This window comes from Podarcis muralis, chromosome W (genome assembly GCF_964188315.1).
Source record: "Podarcis muralis chromosome W, rPodMur119.hap1.1, whole genome shotgun sequence".
NCBI lineage: Eukaryota > Metazoa > Chordata > Lepidosauria > Squamata > Lacertidae > Podarcis > Podarcis muralis.
The window spans coordinates 25,303,676-25,323,937 of NC_135674.1; the positions used below are offsets into that span (position 1 = coordinate 25,303,676).

The 20,262-nt window shown below is 48.9% G+C and overlaps 1 pseudogene; it reads left to right on the plus strand.

Moving 5' to 3' along the window:
• LOC144326332 (inositol polyphosphate 5-phosphatase OCRL-like) overlaps positions 1–20,262 on the plus strand; it is a 262,522-nt pseudogene that overhangs the window by 149,861 nt on the left and 92,399 nt on the right.

Below are 20,262 nucleotides of genomic sequence, written 5' to 3' on the forward strand. Positions count from 1 at the left end.
TAATCTTGCAATTGTGGTGGACCAACTACATGTCATTTTGCTTTGCAAGTTGTTCTGTGATGCGTCCCCTGTGCTACTATATTATCAGCCAGAGGGGCCCTCTTGAGCTATAAAGTGCAACTTAAGTGGGACAAATCCCCCCCCCCAATTACATTTAGATGGATTTAGGGGAGTGCAACTGGTTTGGTCACACTGGCGTGAAGCCTTGCGGGCTCCACAGGGGACACCGCAACTATGATGTTGAATAGACGTTGAGAGGCGTGGGGCACTGAATTTTGGCATCGTACAGGGCTCCCCTGGAATTTGAGGTGCCATGGTTCACCACTGAAGAACATTTGTGGTATGAAAAAGGTACCTGGTTTCAGCTGGAAGTTAGGGGGCACTGATTGGAAGGGTCGGAGTATGTCTGTCCCGAAAGCTTTGCAGGCACAAACAGTACTGAATACAGTCTTGCATATAACTGCCCTCCTACTGTCATGAATAGAAACAATCTGTTTTACAGAGGCTGTTTAGCTTGCTCTTTTTACCCCTTTACTAGACAGGCTGTATTTCTGTGCTGTTTTCAGAGTGGGGAATGCCCATTCCTTCATGGCCAGCATGGAAACACAGAAGGCTAGCCATTTAGGAGGTTTGCAAAGAGGACAAGGGTGTTACGGGGTAATCTTCTAGCAAACAAGCTTGGCACAGCAGATCTGAGAGGTGGTTTTCTGCTCCCGGAAAGCCAGCCTGGAAACCAGGTTGCCAGGTGAAGGAAGAATGGAGAGATCAACCAACTCACTTGCCTTCAAAGAATTTCTGGTTGCCTGTGGCTACTGGGATAGTGCTTAGATATCAGGCTGGCTGACACATCTTAAAAAATACAAGGAAAAAGCTTTTTTTCTTTCATTAGCAAAGCTCCTTTGGGGCCCCAAATAGCTAAGCTGAGGAAGAAGTGGCTGGTATTACTTGTTTGTTCTTGGTCCTGATCTTGCCTGCCCTTGTAATCCTACCTGCCACACACTCCTGTTGTCTTTGCATATTTAACCAACACGTCTGTTCCGAATGGAGTCCTATTCCTGCAGTTCCACATCCTTCTCTTTGGCACTTTGGCATTAGGTTCCAGGAGCTGGACCTGAGCGCAGAGGCTTTCTTCTACTTGGACTCGACAAAGGAGCAAGAGTGGCTGACAGCTGTGGAAAAGGCTTTGCGTTCCAAATCCAAGTACAAGAAAGTAAGTCCAACCCCACCCATTTCTTCAGCAGCCAGAGAGCTGTCGGGAGCTGGAGTGAGGAGGAGGAGGTCTTGCCCCAGTGAGGTAGTTGTGAAGGCTGAAGGTTGCTACCCTCCCACCACTCTCTGAAGTCTCCTCCTCCCCCTGGTCCTTCCCAAGCAACCTGAGACTCTGACACCTTGCCTGTCTTTGCTCCCTCCTCTTAATTTCTCTGTGTTCTGGGAGACCAGCAGGGAGGGGAGCTGATCGCAGCAGGATGGGGAGACCCCCTGGCTTCTTCAGCAGCCTGCCTGATCTCTGCCTCTTGACCCCCGCCTCCAGCCTCCACTTCTGCCTCGGATTCTGGGCTGCTGTTTGCCACAGAATCTTCCTGCCCTCCTGCCTCTTCAGTTTCCAACACCTCCTCTTGCTCACAGTCTGCTCCCTCTTCTCCCTCTGACGACTCAGCCTCGTCCCCCCCCCCCCACCAGTTCCCTGGCTCTGAGCCTTCTTCCCTCGGGGGACCCCCAGTTGGTGCCCCCTGCCACTCCTATCTGCATCCAGCCGGCCCAGGACAGCAAGCAATGAACAGAGCTGGTAGACATCCCAGTACCTTGCATCTTCTAGGTGCAGCTGGTGCGTCTAGTCGGAATGATGTTGCTCATCTTTGTCAGGAAGGACCAGCTCAGCCGCATCAAGGAAGTGATGAGGGAGACAGTGGGCACAGGCATCATGGGGAAGATGGGGAGTAGACCCTGACAGCGGAATTCCCTACGTCGATCTTTCTGTCTGTCTATCTGTTTTTATAATCTCTGCCAACCAGTTTCCCCCTCTTTCCTGCTTGTTCACTAACAGCCATCTTTGCTCCGCCCCTGCAGGGTAACAAGGGGTGTGTGGCCGCGAGGTTTGTCTGTAACAATACCAGCTTCTGCGTTGTCAATTCCCACCTTGCTGCCCACGTGGAAGACTTCGGGCGCCGAAACCAGGATTACAAGGATATCTGTGCCCAGATGAGCTTCCTGCCCCCTGACCAGGGTCTGCCGCAGCTGACAATCATGAAACACGAGTGCGTTTCGAGGGCTTGGAGGGAGAGAGCCTTGGCTGATGTAACTTGTTGGTCTCCGCTATCTGGAGAAGCAAATTGAGTCATGTTTCTGTAACTTTCCTGCCTGTGTGTAGCTCAGGGTAAGCAGCATTTGTTGTTGTTTAGTCGTTTAGTCGTGTCTGTCAGTTTGCAAGCCCCCTCCATAGAGGCTGGCCCCTCTCACTGTCCTCGGAGCTTGCTTATCTCAGACAGACCAGGGAGATTTTGATAGGCGACCTTTTCCCAAGCATGGGTAAAATGCACAACCCCTCCCTCCTGCTTCCGCAGGGGAAAGAAAATAAGTCAGAAATCTATTTACATGATGTTTATTTCTGACATTACAGCACTAAAGAAAAACACGTCCTTTCAGTTCAGTTCTTCTAGCAAGTCTGACAAACTTCCTGAACATGCGCAGTCGGAAGGTTTCAAATTACACTCTTCACAAAGACTTATCCAGCCTGTGAAGTTCCTGGGAAATTCTTTCCCACAGATAGCAGCATCATGTGATGTCAACAAGCTAGCTGTTTGCTGCTTTGATGTTTTCATATACTGACATCCTCCCCCATATGAATCATCGTTAGCTGCGGACAAAGCTTGATCCAGAGAAGAAAACAAACAGTTGTTATACATGTAACAATCCCCTGTTGTTTCAGTTCCACCCTTGGAATTACCCACCACTGGTTTCACCAATGTAACTCTCTGGTTGTCTGACTTCCAAGGAATGAGTGCTTCTGCATTACCTTGGTTAGGAAATGTTGTGTTACGCTTAGCAACTCCCTGTTGTCTCTTTGTCTCCGACTCAGACATACCCTTAACCTGGCTTCAGTTGTCAACAATAGTAATACATGCAACAGCTGAACTAGCAAACTCTTGAGAATACCTCCTGGGTGGTACGCCCTTTGTGATTCTCTCAGACCTGCGTATGAGGTGCTGATCCTCCTTGCTGACTGGTTCAGTCTCAGGACTCTTCGGAGAACCAGTTCCAATAGTAAACAGTGGTTCATCCTTAACCTGTGAAGATCTAGCTTTTGTGTGTGAACCTTTCTCAATAACTGTGTCAACAGAACTCTCTGAGCTTTCTGTGTCACTTTCAGTACCACTATAATCAGAATAATCAAATTCATCATCTGAATCATCAGCAGTGGGAAATGTGTGAAAAATTACTCTCTCCTGTCCAGGAGCACTTTCTAGAAATTTTGTGAGAATCACCTGACCAGATTCAGACAAAATTACTCTGTAGAGACCCTTTTCATAACCCACAAAAATGCCTCTGGCATTCTTCACCCCATCTGGAGTTTCAGTCCTGATTTGAGATCCAAAAACCCTAAAATGTGTGACAGAAGGTTTTCTGTGGAACAGCTTCTCAAAAGGAGAACATTCCATACCTTTCGAAACCTTTCTCACCCAAGTGTAACAAAAACATGATAAAGATTCAGCCCAAAACTCATGTGAACTCAGCAATTGTGCCTTCATGCCATTTTGCAACTCCTTGTTCACTTTTACACAGACAGTTTTGTTCCATGCAGCCTCTGAAACAGCAACCTTGTGCTCTATCCTTTGCTTCTCGAGGAAATCCTGAAAATCCTGTGAAAGAAAAATTGGCTTCTCATCTGTGAAAAGAAAATCAATATTATCATCATGAACACTCTTAACCTTATCACAAAACTCCTTAAACCTTTCTAAGGTTTCTCTGGGATTCTGCAAAATGTAAATCCATACAAATTGAGAAAAATGATCAACAAATATAAGATAGTATTTTGCATTGCCTCTAGAAGGTGCTAAAGGACCAATTACATCAGCATACACTCGCTGAAAAACTTTGTTAATCTTTGTTGCCTGTCCTCTCGTGTCTTCTTTCGAGATACCTGCAAGAGAAAGCATTTTAGATTCACATGCTGTGCACATTTTATAATCATTTTTATCAAAAGTTAACAGATACAGATCTCTGGCAGAAAGATACAGCTCTCCATCTTTGTAGATTTTGCAGCTTTCCTCATCATAGGATAACACCAGTTTCTTCTTAGTTATTTGAGAAACACTCAGCAAATTGTACTTTAAATCAGGAACAAAATAAACATTGTTTAGAGTCAAGTTCAGGCTTTCTAGATACACAGTTCCGATCCCGGTTGCTTCCATTTCCTGACCATTGGACAGTTTCACAGTGAAGCGTTGCTTCTCAAACGTAGAAAGCAGTTCTCGGCGTGACGTCATGTGTTGCGTGCATCCTGTGTCTATAATAAATGAGTTCTCCACGGATGATGTGGCTTTTAGGGACATCAAAGCCATATCTGGTTTTGCCTGGGACTGGGTACGACCTTTGCTTGAAGCCTCAGGCTTTACAGTGCTCCCTCTAGCTCCTTTCTCCTGATGTGGTGTCTCCTGACGAACAGCGTTCTGAGCTACAGCTTTCTCCTCTGTAGCAATAGTAGTGGGGGTGCTTGATTTCTGAGCTTCACTCCCCCCATCAGCAACAGCCATTGCAGCAAAAACAGGATCATCAACAGCAACAGCAGCAACAGTTCCTTCACTTCCTTGTTGTGGCTCAAAGCTCCTCCCAGCTTTCGATGAGCTCTCAAGAATTTGGCTAGCTTCATCTTAGCTCTCCCCCTTTGGTGCAACCAATTCTTGGTCCTTGCTTCCCACCCCAGCTTCACAAGCTTGGTGGAGTGACTCCCAAGCGACCCTTAGTTCTTCTGCACCCTTTAGGACTGGCTCAAGATAAGCATCCACATTTTCCGCCAAAATTCTTAACACACGCTGTTTCAATTCACTTTGAATTGCAGCCTTCTTCCCCTGTGCTTGTACAGCAACAGGCTGTGGGGTCTGGACTAAGTCCCATAATTGCTCTCCCACCAGCAAGAATTCCATTGCAAATGACCATTCAAGCCAGTTTTGGCTATTCAGTTTCTGAGAGAACAGAGCCATCTTTAATCCCAAACTGCAGCTTTCTAGCAGCAAGCTGGAAAATCCAATAGTCTATTGGGCTGTTTACAAGCTGCTTGCACTTGGCAGTCAGCCCAGCTGCTTGGAAATCCCCTTCCAAGAGAATCTGTAAACAACCAGCCTTCGCTGCAATCCAACAGCAATCAGCAAGCTGCGCTCTGCTTGGAAAGTCCCCTTTCCAACAGTTTGTTTACAACAAGCGTCACTGAAAAATCCAGCCTTGCTTTCGCTTCTGAATCTTCTTTTCTCTCTTTGCTTTTTAAAGTTAACCAGCCCATAAATTTTGCTCAAAAAGTACTCACGTCTTGTCGCATAGCAACGGAACTTCTTATCAGCTCTGGAATGCGAAGTATGTGGCTTCTCTGCGCTCTGTTTTATCCAAAACAGGAGCTTTTTTCTCAGGGAACCGAAGAAGTTTTCCAATTCGCGTTCAGCATCCAGCCATCAATCAGCATCGCAGAGGTCCGTGGATCGCTGCTTATCAGAAAAAAAACTTCTCCCACCTGGTGCTCAGCCATCTTGTTCTTGCAACCATCGGGCTCTGCTACCACTTGTCAGTTTGCAAGCCCCCTCCATAGAGGCTGGCCCCTCTCACTGTCCTCGGAGCTTGCTTGTCTGATATCTCAGACAGACCAGGGAGATTTTGATAGGCGACATTTTCCCAAGCGTGGGTAAAATGCACAACCCCTCCCTCCTGCTTCCGCAGGGGAAAGAAAATAAGTCAGAAATCTATTTACATGATGTTTATTTCTGACATTACAGCACTAAAGAAAAACACGTCCTTTCAGTTCAGTTCTTCTAGCAAGTTTGACAAACTTCCTGAACATGCGCAGTCAGGTTTCAAATTACACTCTTCACAAAGACTTATCCAGCCTGTGAAGTTCCTGGGAAATTCTTTCCCACAGATAGCCGTATCATGTGATGTCAACAAGCTAGCTGTTTGCTGCTTCGATGTTTTCATATACTGACAGTGTCTGCCTCTTCGTGACCCCCTGGACCAGAGCACGCCAGGCCCTCCTGTCTTCCACTGCCTCCCGCAGTTTGGTCAAACTCATGCTGGTAGCGTCGAGAACACGGTCCAACCATCTCGTCCTCTGTCGTCCCCTTCTCCTTGTGCCCTCCATCTTTCCCAACATCAGAGTCTTTTCCAGGGAGTCTTCTCGTCTCATGAGGTGGCCAAAGTATTGGAGCCTCAGCTTCAGGATCTGTCCTTCCAGTGAGCACTCAGGGCTGATTTCCTTCAGAATGGATAGGTTTGATCTTCTTGCAGTCCATGGGACTCTCAAGAGTCTCAAACATCAATTCTTCGGTGATCAGCCTTCTTTATGGCAGGCAGCATAGTGCTCTCCAAAGGTTGATAGACCAAAATTCCCATAATTGCTAAGAATTGGCCTTGCTGACGGGGGCTCATGAGAGTTCCACTTCAGCAACACCAGGAGGGTGCAGTGTCGGCGATCCCTGCTGCTGCAGCTGCACCACTAAGGTTTCTACTAGAGCAGCCAGTAGAGAGCAACATAAACCGAGTGGCAGAGATGTATTAGATTAGATTATAGCAAATGTGGGCAACTTCTCCAGTGATCGGGGTGGGAGTTGCAGTTTGTTAAGGGCAGTAACGCGAAAGCAGAGCGGCCATTTTGCATGGAGAAGGTTCCAGGCTCAGTCACCAGTGTGTGCAGATAGGGCTGGGCATGATCTCTGCATGAAAGCTGCTGCCAGTCCATGTAGTCAGTCCTGAGCTTGATGGGTCAATGGTCTGCCTCAGTATAAGGTAGCTTCCTATGTTCCTGTGTACTACAGCAGGGTTTGGAGGGCCACAAGCGCCCTGCCCATGAATTAAAGAACCAGGGGAAATTCTAAAAGTCTTTGCTGAAAGGACATCAAAGCAGGGGCCAGGTGAACCTCTTTGGGAGATTATTCTGAAAGGTCGGGTGCCATGACTGAAAAGGCCCTGCCATGCTTGAAAGAGCAGGAGTTCCCTGGGAAAGGGCTGCCCCTGCTAAAGTGGAGAGGCAGTGCAAAAATAAGTGGGCCTTCTTCTGGTACCCTTTTCCCAAACCTTGAAACACTTTAAAGGCCAAATGGGATGCTCTAAATTGGGCCTGGAAGCAGTTCAAGAGCCAGTCTAGTTCACAGAGCACTAGCCTAATATGATCATACTGCCCAATCCTAGTTATCAGTCTTACTACATATTGCAGGAAGTGGTAGCAGGCTGCCCCCCGACCCCCGACCCCGTGAGCTAGCCTGTAGCTGTGGTTTCTTTGCTTTTTTCCAGCACTGTCATCTGATCACTAAAAATGAGCTTCAGAGACTTCTGACCTACGACCAGGTGAGAGACATCTTTGTCTTATATGTGGTGGTTTAGGATATTGCCCTGTTTATTTCCTTTGTCTGGGATACCCCAGCCTAGGCTAGAGAAACCACTTTCAGACAGTTAGGAGCAAAGTGTAGCTATAACATAGGATGACTGCGACTTCTACAAATGCTTTTTAAGGTTGCAGGTTTGTGCAACCTGAATTAGAAGCAAGTCCCAATTAAGTTGGAGGGTTGCCTTGGAATAAGTAGGACTGCTCTGCAGTTTCCCAGTTAGAGGGCTTTCCTAGCTCAGCACACTCTCCAGATGTTGTTGGCCTCCCATCAGCCCCAGCATAGCTGCTGTCCAGCAATATCTAAAGGTCTAAGGTTTCCTGCTCTAGGTTTTGCATCTGTCTGGAAAATCTGCGTTGCTCACATGTTCTTAGCAGAGACTTCCATTAAGTCCAATTAAATTGCTGATGCTTTTTGGTTTACATTTTTCTCTCCAAGGTTTGTGTGTTCATCATGTTGACGACCTTTCTCCCACTTGGCATAAGGATCATTGGTATTTTGTGTTGAAACAGAGGCCTGATTGCTGCACCTTACGGTGGATTTCAACTCTGTGAGCGTAGTCATGCCTTAGCCCTTTGAGAAGGATGCTGCAAGGAAGGCAAGAGGGGGCAGCCTCAGACTTCCAACATATGCAAAACCATCATAAAACATTAAAAACTTCCCTAAAGGCTGTATAGTTACTTATCTCCTTGACATCTGATGGGAGGGTGTCCCACAGGGCAGGTGCCACTATTCAGAAGGCCCTCTGCCTGGTTCCCTGTAACTTCGCTTCTCACAGTGAGGAAACCGCCAGAAGGCCCTCGGTGCTGGACCCTGATGCCTGGGCTGAACAATGGGGATGGAGACACTCTTTCAGGGCTGAGGCCATTTAGGGCTTTAAAGGTTGGCGCCAACACTGAGAATTGTGCTCAGAAACGTCCTGGGAGCCAACGTAGGATGCAAAAGGATGGTTTTGCAGTTGCTCATAGTGTCGGGGGTGTATTCTGGTGGTTGTTAACAGTTTGTATGGATTATTGGTACATATAACATTGTCTATTGGAGGTATAGCTAACCTGTGGTCTGCCAGATGTTACTGAGTTGCAGTTCCTGTTGGCTCCAGCCATCATGGCCAGTAATCAGGGATGATGGGAATTGTAGTTCTGCAGCATGGTGAGGGCCACGTGTCTGCTACTCCTGAGTTAGAGGATTTTCCTGTCGTGTGATGCAGCAAAGTAATTTAAGATGACATGGGGCAAAAATGCACAAGCATCCTGTACCTTTAATAATTGGGTATAAGATAGGATTTCAGCAGGTATACCCCTTTTTTTGCACTTGGCTAACCTACTAGTAGGGACGCGGGTGGCGCTGTGGGTTAAACCACAGAGCCTAGGGCTTGCCGATCAGAAGGTCGGCGGTTTGAATCCCTGCGATGGGGTGAGCTCCCCTTGCTCTGTCCCTGCTCCTGCCAACCTAGCAGTTCGAAAGCACGTCCAAGTGCAAGTAGATCAATAGGTACCGCTCCGGCGGGAAGGTAAACGCTGTTTCTGTGTGCTGTTCTGGTTCACCAGAAGCGGCTTAGTCATGCTGGCCACATGACCCGGAAGCTGTACGCCGGCTCCCTCGGCCAATAATGGGAGATGAGCGCCGCAACCCCAGAGTCGGTCACGACTGGACCTAATGGTCAGGGGTCCCTTTACCTTTAACTTTAACCTACTAGTACTTCACCTTGGTCTTCCAGCACAACAGTGGGTGTTAATAGACTCCATTGTCAGGCAACAGGGGGTCTTTTGCTTCTCTGCTGATAAACGATTTCTTTTTGGCTTTAGCTAAACATTCAGCGTACCCAAAAGACAGCTTTTGCTGATTTCACAGAGGGAGAGATCAAGTTCATCCCGACGTACAAATTCGACTCTAAAACAGATCGCTGGGACTCCAGGTAAGCGCCTGCTTGATAGTTGAGCCTTTGTAAGTAAGTTCTCTCAATCATTCTTCTGCAAGGCTTGTTTGTTTGTTTTTCCTAGTCTGCTGAGATGCTAATAGTGTCCTGCCTTTCCATCCTCCTGAGCAGGCTAGTAAAACATATATTTTAAACATGGCTTTCTGCTAAGCAAGCTGTTGGAGGAGGGCTAGAGTTGAGGGCTGGATGGACTTCCTTTCCTCTGCAGCCAGAATGGACACCAAGCCACGGAGGAAGAGAGAGATCCAGCTCTCCTTCACCTGCTCACTTTGCTTGCATGGAATTCCGGGTTGCCAAAGGCTGCTAGGCGAGTTGTGAAATGCAAGGCTGTGATATGTTGTCTTCCTCAAGCCATCCCTGCTCAAAGTCTCTGGAAATGTTTTGGCTCCTTTTCCACAAGCAGCCTTTCCCCCACATTTGTCCTGATAACCAGCATCCTCTGTTTCATGGCGTGTATAAGCAGAGAATCCTGTTTGTGTCAAGGAAGCCTGGGAATGAGACTTGGTGCTCTCTCAAGATGAGTCTGCCAGGGCATAAGAGCATGAGAGCAGCCCTGCTGGATCAGGCCATTGGTCCATCTGGCCCAGCATCCTGTTCTCACATTGGCCAATGAGATGCCTCTTGGGGAGCCCACAACAGCACGCTCCCCTCCTCCAAGCCATACTGCTTCTCTTGGTGGAGTATGGTCTGTGGCCATTATGGCTAGTAGCCATTGAGCCTCACCATCCAGGATTTGGCATATTCTTGTGGTTCTTGACAACTGTCAGAAGCCACCTAGGCCTGCTAGTTTCATTGCTCTTGCTGTGGTAATGGGGAAATCAAAAGGACAGGCGGAACATGTAGTGACGAAGCTGGAAAACGGCAGGCTCCTTTGGGCAGCATTTCAGAAAGGGTCTTTTGGATCACTGAAAAAATAGTGTCTGAACAAGAATAACGGGGCCCCTTGCTTTGGGGAAGGATCATCATTTGGTGGTGTGCCATATGCTTTGTATGCAGAGTCTCAAGTTGAAAGGCACCTCCACCTGAAAAAGGATTGGGCCACAGAGAGCTGCTGCCAGCCAGAGTAGACTTAATTAATGAATTGTGGGGTTGGAAGGGATCACGAGGGTCATCTAGTCCAACCCCCTGCAATGTAGGAATCCAAACTGGGGGAGGTCAGAAATTCATTCTGACCTGGTAGAAGGCAGCTTTTGATTTCCTGACAACTCTCTCCATGAGGCAAAATGCCTGCACACCTGCAAGGTCTGCCCCTTCAGAAGTTGGACTCCCAAGCCCCATCATCTCCAGCTCTTGACCGTGGTCAAGATCACAGGCCGTGTGTGGAGCCAAAGTTTGACTGTGTGAGCCTTGTGTGTTGCCTCAGCCAGTCCAACAGTCCTGGTGTCTCTCCTGTCTCCTTGCAGTGGGAAGTGCCGTGTGCCAGCATGGTGTGAGCCAATCCTCTGGAGAGGAGGCAGCGTGAATCAGCTCAGCTACCGAAGCCACATGGAATTGAAAAGGAGCGACCACAAGCCCGTCAGCTCCCTCTTCCTCACAGGGGTAACACCTGCCCTGGCCAGGGCTATCGTCTATTCAGGGTTTTTAGTTGCCTGCTATGTGGCACCTCCTCGAATCTGGGCAGGCCCTGACCAACAACCAGGCCCCTTTCCACAGAGCTCCTCCTTGGCCAATGACTTCCGGTGCAAGGAGTGGGCAGGTTTTGGCTCTGTTAAATCCCTAGGCTTCCATTCTCCACTCTTCTGAGTACACGCTGCTCCTGCAGGCATGGCAGACCACATGGGCTGAACTGTATACCTTAACCGTTGGCTCCATTCATCCAATGGAGCTTCTGTGGTACTTGGCTTGGAGCATTTGGCTTCAGCCCATTGGCTCTGGAAGTCACAGCCGCTGCCATCCTGGGGAAGCTCTCAGAGTTACAGTACTTGCCTCTTTCAGGGCTCGGAACAGGGGGGTGCATCAGGCCTTTCTGCTCTTAACTCATGCCCCCCCTTTAGTCCATAGCCCCAACAAATGTGCTCTGCCCCCCCCCATAGGTGAAGGTTGTGGAGGGTATTGTTCAGTTGATGGACAGGATGGAGAACGAATTCCTTCCCTCCCTGGAGGGAGGTAAAGACGAATAGGATCCTCTCCAACCCCTTAAAGAGGGTTTGCTGCAAAAAGACCAGGGGGAAAAGAAGCCCTTGGCCCATCTAGCTCAGTCTTGATTTCCGGGGGAGCTCTCCCAGCCCTACCTGGAGATGCTGGGGATAGAACCTGGGACCTTTGCATGCAAGGCAGATGCCCTTCCACTGAGTGGCAGCCTCTTCCTCTTCCTCGCAGGCAAAAACTCCAGGGGTAGCCAGCGTGGTGCCCTCCAGATGCTGGACTACAACTCCCATCATCCCCAGCCAACATGGCCAGTGGCAAGTGCAGCAAGATCTGGAGAGCCCCACGTGGACCTGTTGCATGTGCAGTCCCCTAAATGAGAGCCCGGGGCCAAGGACAAACTCCCCCCTGGAGCACGTTTCCTTGCCTCTGCTGAAGGCAAGCACTCTCTTTCCTCCCCCCCCCCCCCTTTTGCTCTGCAGTTTCCGTTTGAGAATGTGAAGTTCCGGCAGCTGCAGAAGGAGAAGTTCCAGATCACAAACAACGGGCAGGTCACCCTCCACTTCTCCTTTATCCCCAAGCTCAGTGACAGCTAGTATTGGAAGCCATGGCTTCGCGCTGAGCCCTGCAAGGGATACTTGGAGCCCAGCGAGTCTCTCTCTGGAATCGTAGAACTGTAGAGTTGGAAAGGGACCCCGAGGGTCATCTAGGGCAGTGTTTCCCAACCACTGTTCCGCGGCACACTAGTGTGCCGCGAGATGTTGCCTGGTGTGCCGCGGGAAAAATTAAAAAATTGAAAGATCTTTTTTTTTAAAAAAAGTCGAATTTTCGATTGGGGCGCCGTCACTAGATGACCCCTGGGGTTCCCTCCCTCCCTCCCGCTCTGCGCCTCCCTCCTCCTCCTCCTCCTCCGGGGAGGCCCTTCCTGGCTCTCGGCCAAGGCTTGGCGGCTGCCACTCACTCACTCGCTCGCCCACCCGTCCCTCCATCCCTGCACCCGGCCTCTCCCCCTCCGTCCCCGGCGCGGGGGCTGCCGGGATCCGTAGTCCCCTCGCCCTTGGGCTCCGCGCCCGCGCGGGGTGCGCAAACTACGTTTCCCAGCGTGGCCTGGCGGGCCGGGCGTTTTGTTTGAAGCGCTCTTCTCCCGGCCATGGAATGAGCGCAGCGGCGGCGGCCGGGCGGGCAGGGGCTCTTCCGCGCAGACCCCGCGCAGCCTGCCTGCGCCCCCCGGAGATCGGGCGGCAGGATGGAGCCCGGGGATCCCCGCGGAGGCGGAGCGGCGGAGGCGGAGGCTGCCCCCCAGGTAGGGCTGCGTCGGGGTTTTTTTATTTTTGCAATGCTGCATCCGCGCCGGAGGGGACGCATCGGACCGCGGGGAGACCCCTTGGCGGGCGTGCAAGGCAATGCATGCGTGCAGGCGTTGCATGGAGTGCAATGCAATGCAATGGCAACGCGGCGCCCTGCATGCATGCATGCAACTTCCACCGGCGCTCCGGACTTGGCAGGTGAGGGGGGTCCCCAGTGGGCGGCAGAGAGAGCCGGGAGGGCGAAGGGGAGCCGGGGGGGAGCAGCGCTGCTCCCCGAGCCGAGCCCGGGGGAAAACTTCGGCGTCGTTGCGCCGGGTGTTGGAAGCGGAGGCTGGCGGGGGCCCCTCACCTGCAAAACCTGGTCGCCTCTCATGTATTTCGTGCATTGCATTCATCGCCCGCTTTCTCCTCCAAGGAGCTCCCGGGGGCGCGCGTGGTTCTCCCCGTGTTATCCTCGCAACAACAGCCCTGCGAGGTGGGTCAGGCGAGTGGCCCAAGGGAGCACCCAGGGATTGTCCTGGCCAGGTGGGGTGATTTGAACCCTGCTCTCTGCCCGGTCTTCGTCCTCATTTAGCCCCCACATGTGCATGACTGTGCATGACTGAGGTTTTCCCCCCTCGTCTTGGCTATGGTGTGAGTCTGTGCTGTTAATTAATGGGGTTCTGCCTTCGGAGAAGATGAGCCAGCCCTCAAGGAGGTGATTATGTAATTTGCTAGCAATTAATGTCCCTCCCGGCGTGACGCTGCGCGCTGACGTCACGGGGCTGTAATGGTGGTGTGCCTCGAGATTTTTTTCATGAAACAAGTGTGCCTTTGCCCAAAAAAGGTTGGGAAACACTGATCTAGGGAAGCCCTTGGTTTCCTTTTCATCCCCCCTTTCCCCCTCCTCTTCCCAACCCTCCTCCCTCAAACCTTGGGAGTTTGGTAGAGCAGGGGAGGCTTAACATTTGTGGGCTGCATTGCCCCATGCTCAAGCCTCCAAGGGCTACACGTCAAAGCAGCTGAGCCCAAAGTGTAAAAGTGTGTGTGACCAGCTTTAAACACACACACACACACACACACACACACACACACACATAAATGAATTGAAGCAAAAAAATGCTGGAGGGTCCCAAAACACCTTTTGGCATCGCAGGGAACCAGTGAGAGCAGTCCGTCCAAAAATTACTTTTTTAAAAAAATAATGTGTATTTTTATGTTGTGGAGGCACAAAAATATCTTGGGGAACATATAGAACTAGCCAAACTTTTAAAAACTCAATGAAATGTAAACTAAAAAAGAAAGTTACATTGGGGCACAAAAAATGCTTTAGGAGACAAATAAGTGCTTTCCCTTTTTATATTCTTTTGTTAGGATCACTTTCTCTCACCCCCCAGTATCCTGTCACCATCTTCTGTGCAGCTGCTGCTTTGGAGGACTAGAGAGGAAAGTGGGGTGGGGGTGGGAACTGAGTCGCTTCTTCTCCTAATTCTTGAAGTTAAGGTTTCCCCCATACACCTGTGAGAACAGGATGCTGTACTAGATGGGCCATTGGCCTGATCCAGCAGGCTCCTATTGTGTCCTTCTGTTCAATTATTCACCGTCTTAACTTTTAATTTACAGACAAGCCAACTTGGCTGTGCCAAAGAGTGTATCTACCTGACCTCCTCCCGTTTTAGGTGAGACGGTGGACATTTCCCTGGATGTGTACGTCAGCAAGGAAGAGAAGATTGAGGCTATCTTTGTCCTTCACCTTGACCGTGGCAAGGACTATTTCCTCACCATCAGTGGGAGCTATCTATCAAGCTGCTTCGGGACCTCCTTGGAAGCCTTGTGCTGGATGTCTACCCTTCCCACTCGGCTTGCCTGCTTGAAAAACAGCTGCTCTTCCACTCAGAAATGTGGGGGCTGGGGGTCCTCCGCTGCATTCAGCTTCAGCTTCTGTAGCTGTGCATCCGCTTCCTGTGTGCTGTTCATGCCCTTTGTTTGCCTTGACTGAGTCATCCCAGGTTCTGGTCCTCCCACCTGCCCTTTCGCAGGGCCACTGAACCGTGTGCATTTCCCTGCCATCTGCCCAGATACTGTTCAGCCAACGGGCTGTTTCTTTCTCTTCTCAGGGCCTGGGCCATTAACACCCTTGGTTGTCTTTTGCTCTTGCCTTCCTCCTCTGATCTCAGGGAGAAGACTGTCTGGATTCAAGCCCTTCTTATGAGAAGCTGGCAGCAGTCCCAGGCACCCGGCTTGAGTTCCCTGTTGACCTCCCTGGCTGCATTCCCCAGCAGACGCAGGCAAGGTCTCGATCGGCGATTCTTCTCAAACGTGAGAAGAACACACCCCTCTTTCCTGCCTCCCCAGGCAGGAGAAAGAGATAGACAGAAACGTATTTACATGCTTTTTATTTCTGTCTTTGCAGCGTTACAGAAAACATGACTGCACTCTTCAAATTCCAGCAGTCGACTCTCTAACTCCTCCTGTACTTCCTGTACAGCTCATATTACATTCTGAGGTAATTACGGTGCTGCGCACTGTGAAATGACTGCCCCTTTGTTCCCACAGCAGTTCCAACATTCCCATCATGTTTCCATTCCAAGCTAGGACTTTGCAGCAGCATTGCTTCATTATCGTAACATACTCCCCCATAAGAATCAATGTGCGCTGCGAACATAGCTTGATCCAGAGAATAAAACAAACAGTTGTTATACATATAACATTCCCCTGTTGTTTCAGTTCCACCCTTGGAACTACCCGCCACTGGTTTCCCCAGTGTTCCTCTCTGGTTGTCTGGCTTCCAAGGAATGAGTGCATCTGCATTACCTTGGCAAGAGAATGTAGTGTTGCTCTTAGCAACTCCCTGTTGTATCTTTGTCTCTGACTTAGACACAGCTTCAACCTGTCTAGAGTTGTCAACAATAGTAACACATGCAACAGCTGAGTTAGCAAACTCTTTTGAATACCTCTTGGGTGGTACACCCTTTGTAACTCTCTCGGACCTGCGTAGGAGGTGCTGATCCTCTCTGCTCACTGGTTCAGTCTCAGGACTCTTTGGAGAACCAGTTCCAATAGTAAACAGTGGTTCGTCCTCCACCTGTGAAGGTCTAACCATTGTGTGAGATTTTCTCTCAATGACTGTGTCAGCTGAGCTCTTTGAGCTATCACTGTCACTCTCAGTACCACTGTAATCAGTAAAATCATCATCATCTGAATTGTCCTCAGTGGGAAATGTGTGAACAATTACTTTCTCCTGTCCAGGAGCACTCTCTAGAAATTTTGTGAGAATCACCTGACCAGATTCAGACAAAATTACTCTGTAGTAATTTCAGACAAAATTACTCTTTTCATAACCCACAAAAATGCCTCTGGCATTCTTTACTCCACCTGGAGCTTCAGTCCTGACTTGGGACCCGAAAACCTTAAAATGGGCTACAGAAGGTTTTCTGTGAAATAGCTTTTCAAAAGGAGAACGTCCCAAACCTTTTGAAACTTTTCTCAACCAATGGTAACAATAACACATTATCGATTCCGCCCAGTACTCATGTGGCAAATGTGAACTCAGCAATTGCGCCTTCATCCCATTTTGCAATTCTTTGTTCACTTGCACACAGACACTTTTGTTCCATGCTCCTGCAGAAACAGCAGTCTTGTGCCTTATCCCTTTCTTATCCAGGAAATCCTGAAAATCCTGTAAAAGAAAAACTGGCTTTTCATCTGTGAAAAGACAATCAATGTTAGCATCATGAACATTTTTAACCTTGTCACAAAACTCTTTAAACCTTTCTAAGGCTTCTTGTGGTTTCCTCAATGTGTATATCCATACATAATGAGTGAAATAATCCACACACACAAGATAATATCTTGCATTGCCTCTAGATGGTGCTAGAGGACCAATCACATCAGCATACACTCGCTGAAATGCACTGTTTACTTTGGTCGCCTTCCGGACGTCGCTCGCCATACCTGCAAGAGAAATCATGTCAGACTCAGATGCATTACACTTTATGCAATCATTTTGATAAGTCAACAAATACAGTCCATCTTTCTCTTTGGCTGAAAGATACAGTTCTCCATCTTTGAAAATCTTACAGCTTTCACTATCATAGGACAAAGTCAGTCCTTTCTTTGTGATCTGCGAAACACTCAGCAGATTGAACTTTAAATCAGGAACCAAATACACATTGTTAATAGTCAAGTTCAGACTTTCAAGATACACAGTTCCAAACCCGGTCGCTTCCAGCTCTTGGCCATTGGCCTGTTTCACAGTGAAGCTTTGCTTCTTAAACGTTGAAAACAGATCTCTGTGTGACGTTATGTGTTCTGTCGCTCCAGTGTCCAAAACAAAAGCGTTCTCCACTTCTGGTGTGGCTTTTAGTGACATCAAAGCCATTGCAGGTTTCACCTGGGACTTGGTACGACTTTTGCCTGACGCCTCAGGCTTTGCAGAGCTCCCCTTAGCTCCTTTCTGCTGACGTGGTCTCTTACAGTTCTGCTGAAGATGCCCAGGTTGGCCACAATTGTAACAACAAACAACGCTCAGAGCTTCAGCTTGCTTTTTCCTTGCAATGGTAGTGGGGGCGCTACACCTCCGAGCCTCACTCCCCCTGTCAGCAACAGCCGTTGCGGCAAGAACTGGAACAGCAACAGTTCCTTCACTCCCCCATCTGGGGTCAAAGCTCTCCTCAGCTTTCGATAGGCTTTTAGGAATTTGGCCAGCATCATCCTGGCTCTCCCCTTCTGGGGTAGTCAACTTTCGGCTCTTGCTTCTCACTCCAGCTTCACAAGCTTCTCGGAGCTTCTGAGAGAACAAAGCCATCTCAATCTTCAGCCTCAGCTCTCACTCTCGAGCCTGCTTAAATCCAATAGCTGGCTGTTTACTCTTTGCACCTGTCAGCTAAACGCTGGCTGCTTTGGAAAGTCCTCCAAGAGCAGTGAGACAGTAGTCAAAACAAATGTTGTTTTGTTGCCTCTCACAGTCCCAGCCTCACGTCCGTGTTGGCTGGTAAATTTCCACTTCCTTTTCAAGCTAACTTTTTCTGAAGTAGCTGAAAAGACTGAGGTTTCGTTGCTTAGCAACTGGACATTCCAGGCTTTGAGCAGCAAACCCTTATCAGGCCCAGGAATTCGAAGTATGCAGGCTGTTCTCTTTCAGAGCTGGTTTTTTCCAAACACAGCTTTCGTGAACCAGAGAATAAATCAATCTGCGTTCACACTTTTAGCCCGTAATTCAGCATACCTTGGGGTTCCGTTGCTCCTTGCTTATCAGCAAAATCGTCTGCTTCGGTGCTCAGCCGTCCTTTGTAGCTTCCATCCGCACGCTACCATATCTTCCTTTATCTCCTTGCAGAGGATGAAGTACGATCCATCAACCTCTTCTGCTGCTTTCATGGATCAAAACCATCAGCTTGGTGCTACCATATGTCGGGATTCAAGCCCTTCTTATGAGAAGCTGGCAGCAGTCCCAGGCACCCGGCTTGAGTTCCCTGTTGACCTCCCTGGCTGCATTCCCCAGCAGACGCAGGCAAGGTCTCGATCGGCGATTCTTCTCAAACGTGAGAAGAACACACCCCTCTTTCCTGCCTCCCCAGGCAGGAGAAAGAGATAGACAGAAACGTATTTACATGCTTTTTATTTCTGTCTTTGCAGCGTTAAAGAAAACATGACTGCACTCTTCAAATTCCAGCAGTCGACTCTCTAACTCCTCCTGTACTTCCTGTACAGCTCATATTACATTCTGAGGTAATTCCGGTGCTGCGCACTGTGAAATGACTGCCCCTTTGTTCCCACAGCAGTTCCAACATTCCCATCATGTTTACATTCCAAGCTAGGACTTTGCAGCAGCATTGCTTCATTATCGTAACAAAGACAGCTTCCTAGAAAAGGTAACAGTTGGTTTGCTATCCTCTAGATGTTCTTGTAGTGGGCTCAAATCAGGTACAGGCAACACCCCGTTTACACGGGGGTTGCGTTCCGAGGTACTGTGTGTTTAAATGAAATTGCGTATATTGGGGACAGCATTGGAAAAGCCTGCAAACACCCTCTAAACTTCCGGAAACCCTTTTGAAAGGCCTTTTGAAAACCAGCAGCACTTGCCAGCCTCCCTGCAAAACTCCTTGCTCCAACTCTCCACAGGCCTGAAAGGTCGGTGCCGGGACTTCCGGGTTAGCGCCATCGGTAATGGCGGATTCCCTCTGCCTCTGAGGGACCAGCTCCGCGGGATCGGGTCTGACCGCTGCGGCAAAGCGGGGACCCCTTAAAAAATCACAGGCGGGTGAAGCCTGTGAACGTGGGACTCGGCGGGCACCTTCAGCGCCCCCCCCAATTTGTGAAGGAACCCATTTTTTGGGCTCCGGAGTGAAGCGGGGTGAGCAGCGCGGTGCTGTGAGTTGACTGCTTCTTCTGCAGAGCAAAGCCGCACAGCCGTTATCGGAGAGCGCTGACTTTTTCCTGGGACAATTTGGCTACAAAGCAACTACCCGTGAGTAGGAAAATATTGGATTTAAAAGAAGGAAAGGATCGAATTTGGTACCGAAATGGGGAGGTGCAAACAGGAAGTCCGCCTTCCGTTTCTTGTATATAGATCAAAGCAAAGAGACTGTAAGCTAAAACTTTGAAAGACGTCTTTAAAAGGACTCAAATCCTAACGTCAAACAAGAGATCTCCCCTCCGGATTGCAGGAGAGGAGGGGAAAAGGTTTGAACTGTATTTTCCTGCAAAAAAGAGAGGAAAGGAAGCTAAAATCCACTGCTTAGACCCTGGGAACGGACTGCCTATAGACAATGGGAATGCCGCATTGTGAAAGGCACTACTGGTAAATAGAGTGCTTTTGACAGCTAACTTTGCAAAAGAGATACAGTGTTTCTGGCTGACTTCTCCTGGTTTTAAAGTAACTGGAATTGAAACTGTCGTTCTTCTGTGAATTGGGGGATTTAAAAAGGTTATTTTTTTTTCATTTATAAAGTTACAAGATTGACTGTTACTGTGTCCCCCTAGAGGAAGTTGGATATTGTTACAAAAACAACTGGGCCAGGGGAATTTTCCACTTCAAAACAAATCCTAGCCGTGGGACTGACCTTGGATTTAATCTAGAGTGTTATGGCAGATGGAAAAGAAAAGTCAGAGTTGCTTCAAGAAAAAACAACGAGGTCTGGTAAATCTTTTCGTACAGATATTGGGCTACAGAGAAGAGCATCAGCATCTGGTTCCTCTGGACCACCTGGATTATCAGGGGCTGCACCTGTACAAGCAAAGTCAAAAGGAATGTCGTCTGAAGATGTTTTAGCTCTGGCACTAGGGAGAATTAATGAATCTTTGGAAAATTTAAGCAAACAAGTAGCTGAAACAAACAAACAGGTAGCTGAAACAAACAAACAAGTAGCTGAAG